Genomic DNA, 14,332 nt, shown 5'->3' on the forward strand with positions numbered 1-14,332 from the left:
TCCCATCCTATTCTTATTTTAAACTATAATATATCCATAGACACACATTGAGTAATAGCTTGGGATATTAAAGGTAGTCCTATATCCGCTTTCATCTGAGACTATCATTCAGTGGCTAGGTGCTGGCTATTTCTGGTAAATTCTCTGTTGTCTTCTTGTCTTTCAAAACACTGGATCCTTAGCTAAATATCAACCCAAATAATCCCAAGTCCTTCAAACTGCTCCAGGTCCTATTCTTTTTCAAGTAAGTCCCACAGTGGTGGTAGTAATAATTTTATTTAGTTTGTGCTTGTAACTTAAATGCAGTACAGGTAGATTAAAAATTATATTCAATGTAAACAATATAATTGAAATGTTTCATTATAATATAAACATTTCCTAATACTAGGAAAACTTTAGTATAAATTTATAGTGAATAGTGAAAAAGAAGGCTTTTCTAGCTTCACAGAAGTCCTGCAAAAAAAAGGGGCTTTTAAAACTTCAAGGGATGAATCCTAATTCAAAGGCAATGATTCCAGAAATAGGAGCTAAATGGAAAAAGGCCCTAAAACATAAAGTGATCATTTTAACATGAAGAAAAACTAATCAACTTTGATTGCATGATTGAACCAAGTACACAGGATCATGAACTGCAATCAAGCTATTAAAATAACTTGGATTCAGTCAATACGTACTTGTAGGATTACAACCTTCACCTATGTTAAATCCTGTCTCATTTTTGCATTAATACTGTATACATTCTGATCCTTCCATAAACTGACATCCTGCCTTGATAACAAAAAGGCAAAGGTTAAATTTGACTCAACAGAGTACTATTCCTTAGAAAAGGACATGTGCCAGGAAGCAAATTCCTAATCCTCAAGCAGGTTTAGTCTTTATTTTGCATTCTGGTTTTAAGATTAATATATCTAGTAATAGTACTGAACATCTTACAAATTATGCAAGGCTGATGTTTTAAATGATTACATTTCTGCTTTGCTTCTTTAACTACAATAAGCAGCTGCAGCAGGGTCCTTGTTCTAAATCATACAAAGCTTTTAATTTTTACTGTGAAGGATGAATCTTTCTCCCTTAGCTTACGTGAAAGGAAAATGGCAAAATGTAACTTCTTTCCACAGCCTGTCTTTGCCACCATGAATAACAAAGTTTTTGAAAAGAAAAAACCCATGATTTGTTCTACCTCCTTCATGAATGGATTTGATTCAAAATTGGAATGGGGGTTGATCCAAGTATCTGAGACAAACCTACATTAACCATTAATGTAGATTTGAACAATAAAGTTTCTCTGAAACCATTTAAATCAACATGTTTGACCATATTTATTCCCATAGGATTGTACAGTACAATACAAGAATAAATTTAAGTTCATATAATTTACTATATAACTGTCAAAAGTCAGTTCACACAATAATTGTATATAAGGGGCTCTGTTTTTAAAAGGAAAGTTGATAACAACAGGGGCTGAAATCTAGCCTGGGAAATTGAAAAACATTTCAGCAGAAGGTAATGGCAAACTACTAATGTACTGTTGCCAAGAAAACTGCATGGATGTGTCCATTAAGTCATTAAGTTCAACTTGAAGGAGACTTCATAGTTTAACCATAAGGAAGTTATCAAAATCTTTGTCACAAGCACAGAACCCAGCATGTCAGCACACTCTCAAACTGCTGATCTTCAGGATTTTCTATAGATAGACAACTCAAGCAACACATTTGCTATAAAGTATTTTGGTACACATACTGTAAAAGAGGAGGTTTCAAGTCCTTTGACAAGTCACCCTGATTTCAATAGAAGCACTGTATTCTACTTGAACTACTGGAAACCAAATGAATTATGGAGTCTGCCAATGTTTCTCCCGTCTTCAACTCCTTCTTTTAATGGGATGAAGAATGAACTATGATGCTCATCAGGAGCTGAAATTATTACATTCTTTATATATAAGTAAACAAGGATCTAAATGTACTTTTATAGCTAGGTTATCTTAGCATATTGAAATGGTCATATGTCCATTACCACAAACCAAGTCCAAGTTGTATCACATCTACTACAATAATTTATTTTTGTCTTTCTGTATTCCCATATGTTCAGTTTGAACTTGTCGTAAAGCAGTAAAATGCAATATTGTAGCTTACAGTAAAGCAGAGTATTGCACCATTTTATAGCATAAAATGAATAGCTACAGAATAAAATGGCTACAAAAGATGTTTGATAACATTACTACAACGTATTTCAAAGGGCTTATTGAAAAATTGTTCACATCATCCTTTCAAATAGGGGCAGAAATAACATATACACATTCCAATAGAAGAGAGTATCTGTAGCTCAGGGTTGAATTGTGGAGTCCTTGGTGCTCTCTGAGCTTGGTTGTTTGCTTGCAGACGTTTCATCACCTGAGTAGGTAACATCAGTGCTAGTGAGTGTGGGGTTTGCTCCCTGTTTATACAGTATACAGTAGCTTGCCCTGCCAGGGTGGGTGGGGGTATGGCTTTCTCCGTGGTAGTTTCTCAATTAGGGTATTGTTTTCTGCTTGTTTGTCTGGTGTTAATCCTTGCTTATCTGGGTATTGGTTGCTGGAGAAGATGTGTTCTGGTCTTTTTGTTTCCTCCTTAGCCTTATTATCTTTTGAATAGTGTGTAAATGTGCTTTATGTGTCTATTGATAGCTGATTTGTCTGAATGCCAAGCTTCCAGAAATTCCCTAGCGTTTTTTGGATTTAGCTTGGTCTAGGATGCTCACAGTTTCCCAGTTGAAAAGTTGATGCTCACAGTTTCCCAATTTCAAACTGCAATCCAAATTGTTTGCAAGGTACACAAGTCCAAGATATAGGAAAGCTAAAGGAGTGAAGAAAAGAAAAATCTCTAACTGAAATATCTCAGCTGTTTGAGATTAATGATAGCAGTGCACATGTCTAGGGAAGAATACTGTTGCACTGTATTGGTGGAGAAACGGAAAAGCAGAGGTACAGCTGCCTACATGTCAATGCCTGTTGTAGTAACAGACATAGGGCCACTTTTCTGTAACTCAAGACTTCTGAGTATATTGAATGACAACCCCCACCATCCTCATCCAGCATGGCAAGCCCCTTTCTACTGCCCCTTAAATGGATCTCAAAGACTTGGCTGTTTCCTCCAGACCTTGGTTTAGGTAGAGTAAGTGAGTGTTAGATTGACTATTGAGGTATGTTGGTTCCCTGGTTATCATCTTTATTTTATTGTAAGTGTTTAACCTGTATACCACCTAGAATACTTTTAAGTTGGATGGCTTTATAAATTTGATAGATGTATAGATGATAACCTGGTATAACTGGACATCATAAATTTAGTTTCTAAGTTAATATATTAAGTGTAGACATTCTGAAGTGATTAATATATTAATATTATTTCAGAACAATCATTCTGAAGTGATTTCTATAATATATTAATGTTATTTCAGAACAATCAATATAGGTTATAAGCTTCATTTTGTAGTGAAAATAGCTAGAATATTACCCTTGTTTGGGAATAAAAATAGCTTTGGTTGTTTATAATGTCCTTGAATACTACCTGTCTAAGAAAACAAGTTCTCTCTTTAGATTTGAAGAGCACTGCCAATAACAACCAACAGGCGATAGAGATCATTTGTTATTTGAGCCCACCATTGCAGATAATTTGCATATTTCCCTTGTTTTAATACCAAATATTTTAACAATAGTTTTAATATATACTAATCTGTTGCATTCAGTTGCCTGATGTAGATTATTTTCAGAATTTATCTTTAAATAGGTTGATGTCCTTGTAGGCAGTCATCTTTATAAAACAACCTAATAAGTGTAGCATAAAAGTCTACCTCTAAATATGTTAGGTACCACAAGCATAGGTGATTCTATGTACTCATTAAATATCACAAATACAAGATGCCTGTGTAGATTCTGCAACTTCAGAATCATTAGTATTATTTATCAAATAAAGGTATAAATAGGCACTGTTACATTATTTTGTCACATAAGTCCACTGACTATAGCCAGATTTTGCACATCATGGCAAGAACTAGAATCTGTCCTCCCGGTTCGATCTGGCAGGGTTGGCGCACTCCAGGTTCCATCAATTAAACAATGCCACCTATTGGGACCCCAGAAGTGTACCTTCTCTGTAGCAGCACCTGCCCTCTGGAATGAGGTTCCCCCTGAAATTCGAATGGCTCCCACCCTACTGGGATTTTGAAGGGCCTTAAAGACCTGGCTCTTCACCCAGGCCTTTGGAGAGGATGATGGATGTCTGTTTTTCCTGTTTCCCTCTGCCATTATTGTCCCTTTGTCTCATGCCGTTTTTGTGTTTTTTGTCTTGTTCTATTTTTTAAATGTTTTAAAAACTGTAAACCCCACAGAATTGCTGGGAGTCAGACAGCATATAAATTTAATAAATTATTATTACTCTTATTATTATTAAAAATAGAATGGAGCAGGGTTCAGGGTTAAAAAAGGCTTTTGTCTCTTAAACTTTCCCCAACTCTAAAAAGTAGAGAGAGAAAGATCAAAATATATAGTCCCATTCATACTAGGACAGCTGTAGTGACTACAAAAGGATACTGGCAAGAGACATGCAGCCCTTGAGCTACACTGCACTTCTCTCTTAAGCTATGGTTTGTTAAACACTGTTGACCAAGACACAATTGGGTGGATTCACAAACAAATGGTTATATATTACAATGATTAGGTTCAAACATTGTTCTAAGCCCAAACCATTTTTATTTATTTATTTATGCTTAGTATGATATATAAAACCAGCTTATGTGAAACAAAGAGCCCTGTTTTTCACAAGGTCAGAATGAAGGTGAAGATTGGAAGTATGAATTCTTCTCTGTTCCTTCTTGGCCCAAATAGTGCATTTTTATTGATAGGACTAGAAACACAGTGACAGCTGATCTGCACTTATCACGGCCTATTAATTATATATACAGTGTAAAATGAAATAATTTTCTGTTGGCTTTTTATTTTCCCAGCAATGGAACACATATATTTGCATCTTCTTGAATATGTTACTGACACTTCAAACTACTTCAGCTAAAATTAGCTATGACTGAATCTCTCAGCAATGAACCTCAGAAATTAATGTGTTTGAAACCACATACTTTCAGTGGGACATGCAGCTAAATATATGCTGTAACTGGGAGTGGGGCTACTTGCCACATTCATGATAGGACAAATCTGCTTTGTCACCACCACATAATGCCTGGGTTCATACATCATGCTAAATTATAAGGACTGGTTTATGAACCACAATGGCTGGGTCCATACAGGTAATCCTTGAGTTACGACGGCAAGCGGGACTGGAATTTCCTCACTTAAGTGATGTGGTCGTAAAGCACAATGTCATATAACTGTATCGCTTAGTGATGGCAATCCCTGCGCTCCCTGTTGCTGTCATTAAGTGAGGATTGTGAGTTAAGCGAGTACTTCCTTGCAACTTCCTGCTGGCTTCCCACAAGCAAAGTCAGTGGGGAAGTCGACAGGAAGTTGCAAGTCCCAGGCGGCTCACAAGCAGGCCAGCAGGCAGGCAAGTGGCTGCTGCCAGGTGGGAGAGGGGATGCACAGGTGGCCAGGGAGGTGCTGCACAAGCATGGCTTGAGGTGGCTGCTCCTGGGTGGGAAAGTGTGTGTGAGTGGCCGGGGAGGTGCAGTGCAAGTGCAGTGAGGCTCAGGGAGGGTGTTTGGGTGGCCAGCAAGGCATAGCATGAGTGCTGAGGGGCTGGGGGAGGGTGCGCAGTTGGGGGACACTTACCTGAGCAACTTGCGACCTTGCTATTACAATTAAATCAGAAAGCAAGAGCTGCATGTTGTAATTTGAAGCTCAATCCTATTTGAAGGACCAGCTCAAAACATACTATGCAGGCTAATTCTAACAGTAACCTATTATTAACATTAAAAAGGAAATCGAATAGCAAAAGCAGTGTGTATAGAGGAGGATCAAAGAAAGAACTGAATCCAAAAACTTGGTAATGTCAATCAGCCTAATAATAAAAGTCATACATTAGAATTCTAAAATAGCTTACAAATGAAGTAGGACACATTTAATCTCATTTTACTAATCAGAAACTAATTTTAACAGTGACATAGAATCTCAGTACATATATGATTAAGCAGGAAGAATCAGAACAGTGTATATTGCTAATACACAATGGCATTCAAAAACTATAGATGCAAGGTAAAAAATAGCACTATAGATCTAGATTCAAACCAGTATTGCTTATACATGAAATTTAGATTTAATTAGCACACTCTTCAGATGTTCAGTTTTGATGGGCAACTCCTAAATGTACACCCTTAATTAAACCAGTAAATATAAACGAGTCTGCCTTCTGTGCTGCATGTGCTTTCAAGATGTGAAATGAAGCAAGAGTATCTTGTTGTTCAACTTAGTGTCTAGGTCAGAGATCCTAGCTTGTATAGAATAGTATGAGCACACTCGGGTAAAACTAGGCTTTTTTCTTTTTGTACTTGTGTGCCATAATGGCTGAAATGTGCCCAAAGTGACCCATACCGTACTTACTATGAGTAGGGAATGCTGCATGTGACATGGGTGCAGCTCAGGCTGTTAATCATGTCTACTTTTTTGTCTTGCTAAAAAAGAGTATAGTATGTGAAAGCCTCAGTACCATTCCTCAGTACCCCTGAAGAATGGTAGAGATCAGTATTTGTGGGCCCATGTACTGGTAAGCATGGCATATGGAAAAGTGTAACTTAGAATGTAACAGGAGTTCAGTAAATGGTAAAGAATATGAACTACCGCATGGATGGATGGATGGATGGATGGATGGATGGATGGATGGATGGATGGATGGGTGGATGGGTGGGTGGATGGATGGGTGGGTGGGTGGGTGGGAAGAAGGAAGGAGGAGATAAGAACTGATGTTAACCAAATTACTGAGGAAGTGCATAAAAGTAGGAATCCACAGGTTGGTGTTAGTTACATATTACACTCTAGTAAGTGATAATGGAAGAACCAGAGAGGAATTTTGGAAAAATTATGTATAATTCTGAATGAATGTAATTCGGAGGAAAATATTATTCTGCTAGATGACATGAAGGGATGGATAGGCACAAGATGAGAGTGTGCTGAAAAAGTGTTTTGGACATTTTGGAACCCAAAAAGGTAAGAGAATAGTGAATGTTTGGTCAGCATCTGCTTTAAAAAAGACCTATTAATGTTGAATATATAGCTTAAGCATATGTCTTTTTGTATGTTCACATGGCAGAAGAATGATTTGATTTTAATTGTTTCCGATGAATGATTGTTAGAATTAGTAAAGGATACCTGGATAATGAGATGTTCTGAATGTGGGACAGACCATTATTTGGTAGCCTTAAGAGTATATCTTGGGGGAAATGGACATGGGACAAAAAAAAGTGAAAGGAAATAGACTGAAAGTAGAACAACTAAAGGAAGAGAATGAGTCCTGTATGAAAAAGATGATAGATTAATCTCTCAAAAGAATGAGTGGATGTAAAGAAAAAGGATGTAGAAACTTGTTGGAACAGAGTGATAACAAGTTACAGAGTGTCACAGAAGTTTTTGGAGCTATGCTAATGGGAAGTATGAACAAATTTGTGTGGTAGAATTGTGAAGTGAGAGGCTGTGGATGAGAAAAAATGCATAATAAGAAAATAATTGCTGCAAGAATACTGCAAAAAATAACAAGAAAAATACATTGTATAATATTTCTAAAGATGTAGTCAAAGAGCAAAACCAACTTATTTATTGATCTATTTATGAGCAATTTATATTGCTTCAACCCTAACTGATTAAGTAGTTAAAAGAGGCAAGAGTAGAGAAAATAGAGAGCAGGTTTGATAAAAATAAAATAACTCTTTTGGACCTGGATGAAGAGGGTTAAACAAGGAGCTACCAACAGAGTGAATGGAATTAAGAATAAAATGATGAAATGATCTTGGATGAAACTGAAGTGAAGGAATACTAGGAAGAGTATTTTAGAGATAGGTATGGGAATGGTCATTGTATGTTGAGTGGAAGTGAAACAAATGCTATATATTTTAGTATCTAAGAAAAAAATGATGAAAAGAAAAACCATAAATTCTGAAAGGAAGTCAAACAATGGTAAAATGGTAGATAGTGTAATTAGTGAAATGTAAAAATATAGATATGGTTTACCTGTGGAGAGGCAGTGTAATTTGGTTAATGTGGTTGTCAGTGTGTGAAGACTGTATCCAATCTGCCTGATGATTCAAGACTGCTGTCATTGTTCTCCTATACAAAGGGGAAAGTATTGAGAGTAAAAGCAAAAACTACAGGAGTATTTGTTTATTAAGTGTGCTTGGGAAAGTGTTTGACAAAATTCTGAAAGGGTACAAGAGATGACCAAGCGTCAATGAACAGGTGAAGTTCAGTGGCTTTATGCCAGGCAGGAGGTGTATACAACAGATTTCTGCTCTTCAGGTCATTGAGTAATATATGAAAATGAGAAAGTTTATTGTACAATTGTTGATTTAGAGAAAGTATATGATAAAAAGGCTTGAATTATGGAATATTTTTGTGATAATAAAGTTATGGGTTGGTTGCTGAATGGAGTAAGAGTGGTATATAATGCATGAGAATAAAGAATGCTTAGGGAATTCAACAATGAGCAGGAAGTTAGACAGGGATAGGTAATATCCTCTTGATTGTTCAATGTATTAATGGGTAAATATATAGGGAATGCTTGTAGTGATATTAGATGTATTTTGATTGGGAAAGTGAATGAACTTGTACTTTGTATGTTGTATGTGAGTAGATATTAATTTAGATTCTGATGAGAAATAGTCTCATAGGAGAAGACAGGGTCATACATATAGAATGGCAAAGGTGGAAATGTTAAAACAAAAGCCTGAAAACAAAAGTGATGGGCAGCTAAAATTGCAAACATGGAATTAAACAGCTCTGGTGGCTATGGAAAATGGACTGTTGGTTTCAGTAGAGAAAGGATAGCTTGTGATCAAAAATGGATTAGGCAGTGTTTACACTGCTAAGGCTCATTAGTTTGTGAGTAGTCCAAAATCCACAAAGCTTTTGAGGGCACTATCCAGGGAGAGAGTGCTGAAGAGGAAGGAAGTCTTCATGGTACCTCATCTACTCATCACAGGGTTCAAGATGATAGAAAATCAAAGATTTTACTTCTCGAAGTATCACCAACCTTTTGGCTTTTCAGAAAGCCTTGAATACCTGGCTATGTGCCTGGGCCTGGGGTACGGAGCACGCAAAGGGCCCCGTTTCCTGGTTGTGCTGACACAGATGGATCTTAATATTTCTTGGCTATTTATTTTTAATTTATTTTGTACTGTTTTCATTGTTTGACTGTTTTTTATGATTGTTAGCTGCCCAAAATTACTGGTTTGAGATGGGCGGCTATATTGAATGAATGAATGAATGAATGCCAGCTGCCAGTTCATCTGATTGGGAGAATAGTAAAATTTGCAAGTACTATTGGTAAGCCTTTTCTTAACTGTGAAATTAGGAAAGGTAGGTACAGAATTAGAATACAGCATGCATATGTTAAGCTTAAACAATAATTTTCACACATGTACATGCTTAGAATTGACTAGAGCCGAAAGTGGGAAAATCAGAAAAAATGCGATCACTTGTACTTTTAAAACCCTGTCTCATAAAAGAAGGGGAGGGGAATATTGTACATGTTGGTATGAAGAACACTTAGAAGTTGGAGATTGTACTTGTCAAGTTCAAGGCTGAAGAAATGAAACTGCTGTTGCTATGTTTTTTATAGTTTTAATAAAAAGAAGGGAAATCTGGAATGCTGTTTTGCACTCTCTCTTTCAATCAAACTTTCAAACCCTTAAATGTACCCTATGAAATAATGGGTAGTATCTGGTCAGTTACAGAGGTATGGGGGGAGGGTTTTCAAGAGAATGACAAATATACTTTTGCATGTGTGACATGACATATGCACATATGAAAGGGGTGGAGCTTACAGTACAATGTTGTTTTCATAATTTTAATGAAAGCATCAGGTGCTGCACACGCCTCTGCTGAGTTGTAAGAAATAAATGTCGAAAGTAGTGAAAATAGTAGTGTTAAGGATTGTGCTTTTGCCCAGTTTGTTATATGGAAGAGTTGGGATATGTTAGGTGAAACACATAAAGTTAAATTCAATAGGAGCAGAATACTTAAAAAGTATACTTGATAAAACAAGAAGGGATAGGTGCTGAATGAATGTGGACTGTATACAAAAGTGAATGACCATTATGAAACAATTATGGCAATGTGGTTTGGTCATATCAAGAGAATAAATTAGGATCAAATTGCAAAACAAACGTATAAAGGAATTATCAGTGGGTTGACTGGAAGGCAAAGACCAAGAAAGTCTTGGATGGATGGACTTGATGAGATTTTGAAAAGGAGAGAAATGAAAGGTAGGGAGAAATTTAAAGAACAGAAGGCAATGTATGAAGCCATGTATGAACAAGGTATAAACAAATAGCTTGCAAGGGTAGAAAGGTATAGAAGGATATAGTGAATGGAGTTGATGTAAACTAACTATAGTTATATTTCCTTTTCTTATCTCATGATTTTAATTTCTTGCTTAGCGTGAAAGGAATACTGTAGCATGATGGGTATATATCTATATATCTATGTATGTAGAGAATAAATGTGTCAACTCTCTTGAGTATTCTTGAGAATAGAGAGCGAAGAGAATGCTAACAGCACTGAAGAGTGCTGACCCCACTGAACAGACAATTACATCGTCCCCTACTTCTCACTAGGGTGATCAGAAAAACATGCCTTGCTGTGTTTTCCAGAACACTGCTTTGCCCACAGTACTTCTTAGCATTTTTCTTGTGAGACCAATGTGCCTTTTTTAAAGATACATGCAGTGGATGGAAAAGGCTAGCAACTTTATATGATGTTGTAAAAGACATGTATCTTTTATAATACAATTATCCTAAAGCAAAATCCAGATATTGCTGCACAGACAGAAGCCTTAAAACCACCTTATGACAGAAGAACACTTTTTGCTAAAATATCTGTCTCATTCCAGCATGCAGCATTTCCTAACGTACAATGAAAATAGAGGTCTGTACAGACTCAGATAAGACAGTATTCCCAGTTTATCTACCAATAACACTGCAATACACCTTATAGAAGCAAGCCAGTGTTTAGGGAATCATTCAGATTTTTCCATTTCTTTCCCTTCAGCCAAGCAGTTTGAAAGCAATAACTTCCCAGTTCACCTGGACTGACTGATTTTAATCCTGGGGTTTTTCAGTTTGTATCTGAGAGCACCAAAGAGTTTGAACAGCCAGTGCTGGCTTGGCTGCATCCTCTCTATTGCTTTTTTCATGGAATGCCATCTGGTTATGCTGAGTGCCAAGGGCCCAGATGCATTCTCTCCTTCTCCCCACACAGACATTCTAGGCAGTGACAGAGAATAAACAGAAGGAATTAGTTATCAAACCAAGAAATTGTGATATAATTTAAGTAACCTCTGGCTGGCTGGGGAGAAAAGGAAGGCATTCTCTTTCCATGCAACTTTTGATGATAAAAATAACCAATCATACTGAGGTGAATAACCAAAAACACTGAGGTGAATAACATACTTTCATTGACAATTGGAGCATTTCCTTAAAATGGAATGAAACAAATAATATGAAATAATTCACCAACACATTCTAGAGGATATCATGTGCACTTTTTTTTAATGAAAATCAAAGTTGCTATTTTAAAAAAAAGTCTATAGTTTGCAACAGTCTTAAAACAGCAATGGAGGAGGTTAGGCCAGTGTTTCTTAAACTTCTTTCTCTCAGGACCCCTTCCCTCTTTTAAAAATTATGGAAGACCCCAAAAGAGCGTTTTGTTTTTATGGGTTATATTTATCAATATTTACTTATTAAAATTGATGCATTCATTGCCACTGCCACTTCTCACAATTGTTTGATGGAATTTTAATATTGTATTATTTTTCAACATAGGCTGGCAAGTAATTTTGATTTTGTAGACCTCTGAGGTGGTTTTGGGAGACTCCCAGGGGTCCTCAGACCACACTTTGAGAAACACTGGGTTAGGCAAACTTAACTGGATTGGAGTCTACTAGATGCCGATAGACTTAAACTGATCATGTACTGTATATATTTATTTTATTTTTATCTTGCCTTTATTATTTTTATGAATAACTCAAGGCAGTGAACATACCTAATACTCCTTCTTCCTCCTATTTTCCCCACAACCACCCTGTGAGGTGAGTTGGGCTGAGAGTGTGTGACTGGCTCAAGGTCAGCTTAGGCTTTCATGCCTAAGGTGGGACTAGAACTCACAGTCTCCTGGTTTCTAGCCCAGCATCTTAACCACTAGACCAATAAAGTTTATTGGCCCTGAGGAAAGGAATTGTAAAAAAATGTAAGTAAAAGTAATGGTATTCTACTAGTGCTTTTTTAAAATGATATATTTCAATCACATGAAAAATACTCCAGTAACAGGATTCTCTGAAGCTATAATCTGCCCTCAACAGCGTGTCCAGGCCTTTATAACACATATACAGTAGCTGTGGCAAAATAAATAATTCAATCTAATGCTGTACTCAAATATTCAGAATCACATATACTCTTACACAAAGATACTGTGTTTTCTGAGACGAGGGAATAAGAGAATAAAAGTCTATCTTTTGATTGCATTCAGATATAAGGATACAGTATATGATGTAAGGATATGATACTGACACACACAGATATGCAACTATACAGTGGCTTGAACATGTTATAACATACAATAGTTCATATAAGAATTATGCAGTTTTTTGTGCAAATGTAAACAAGTTGTGAACAATTAAATAATATGTTCAGATTTGGAATATAAATTATAATTTTGCATTGGTGCCACATGATGTAAATTTGATGTTTTTAAAAAAATGCTCAATATATTGAGCTACATGTATAACTTATCAAATATTTATATGCAAACATATATTTTAAGTCCAAAATATTCAAAGTTCACCTAGGTGAATTTTTTAATGTCTGCTCACCAATTTGCCTTCATGAAGTAAATCTAAACATCACAACCAGCTACAATTTTTTTCCTTTTTTTTCCTGTTGTTTAAGTGTTTTTTTTCCCTTTTCTGTTTAAGAAGGGGAAAGCAGCATAGCAGGACAATTTCCATACTTGACGTATATGGTTATAGATCAGGCTATAGGTTCCACTGATTGCAATGGCAAATGATAGACGGCTGGTGTAGTACTTTAGCAAATTAGTTACAAACAGATAGCCTGCCATATAATCTGTTTCAGACCATCATCTAATTAAATTTATTTACCCTCATAACCAGGCTAGACATTTGTTCCATTGATTTTACATGCCTGTCAGTTGGGCTATTCCTTCACAGCAAAAAACAGAAACAAGAGATGATGCATGCAGCAGAAGGCTAGAGGATTTCAGCCAGCAGGATTAGAGTGAAATCTATAGAAATTCATTCAGGAAAAAAAATGGTATAGAGCCCTCCAGGAAAAGATCTGTAGTGCATTCTATGAAATTACTCTGGAACTACTTGCATCAGTTCTTGAAAATAATGTCCACCAATTGTATAAAACTGATTTATAAAAGGAAAAAAAAAGCATGCCTTGTGAACTATTGATTGCATGAATTTTGCAAGTGTAAAAAAAGGTAATCAAAGGATTAAGCAAGTCTAGTTTGTAAGGAATAAATTGCTCTCCAGCCTAACCTATCCAAGACATGGGCCCTTTTTACCGTAGTATGGCAACTGCACCAAAGTGAGAATGAGAAGTGCAGCTTCCTTATGGTGTGGGCTTTTCTTGAAGAGGCGCTGAACATCTTCAAAAAATCTGCAGTGCGCTCGACCAAGCAGCAGGGAAGTGGGAAGAGTTACAAAAGATTATTTAAAATGGTGGACACAGAATTACAAGCTTGGGGTTTCTTACTATAATGCCCTAAATTCAGTTTATCTGCAGACACACAGGAGTGCCTTCATTTATTATTTACCACATCTCCGGAATATCCAGAACACCCCTGTTGGCCAGGCTCCTTGCTACTGGCCTTGTTTTCTCCACAGGCCATGACTTACTGAAGCTTCCTCTCGTTTTTCTGTACTGCCAAATACCTACTCGACGCAAAACACAACTTGCTTCTAGTTCAATCGCATTTGCTATGTGATCTCCCTGCCTCGTACACAGAATTGCACGCCGGAGGTTTCAAGCACCGTGCTTTCTCCATTTGCACGCTCTCGCCTGCTTTGCCTCTTGTTTTTTTACCCACAGAAATATCCGTTAAGAGGCAGAGAAAGCGACGTTTTACAGAGCTTCGAGCCACTAGTCGGAGAGGGCCCAGAGACTGGAGGAAAAGAGG

The sequence above is a fragment of the Candoia aspera genome, chromosome 2 (genome assembly GCF_035149785.1).
Source record: "Candoia aspera isolate rCanAsp1 chromosome 2, rCanAsp1.hap2, whole genome shotgun sequence".
NCBI classification, from domain to species: domain Eukaryota; kingdom Metazoa; phylum Chordata; class Lepidosauria; order Squamata; family Boidae; genus Candoia; species Candoia aspera.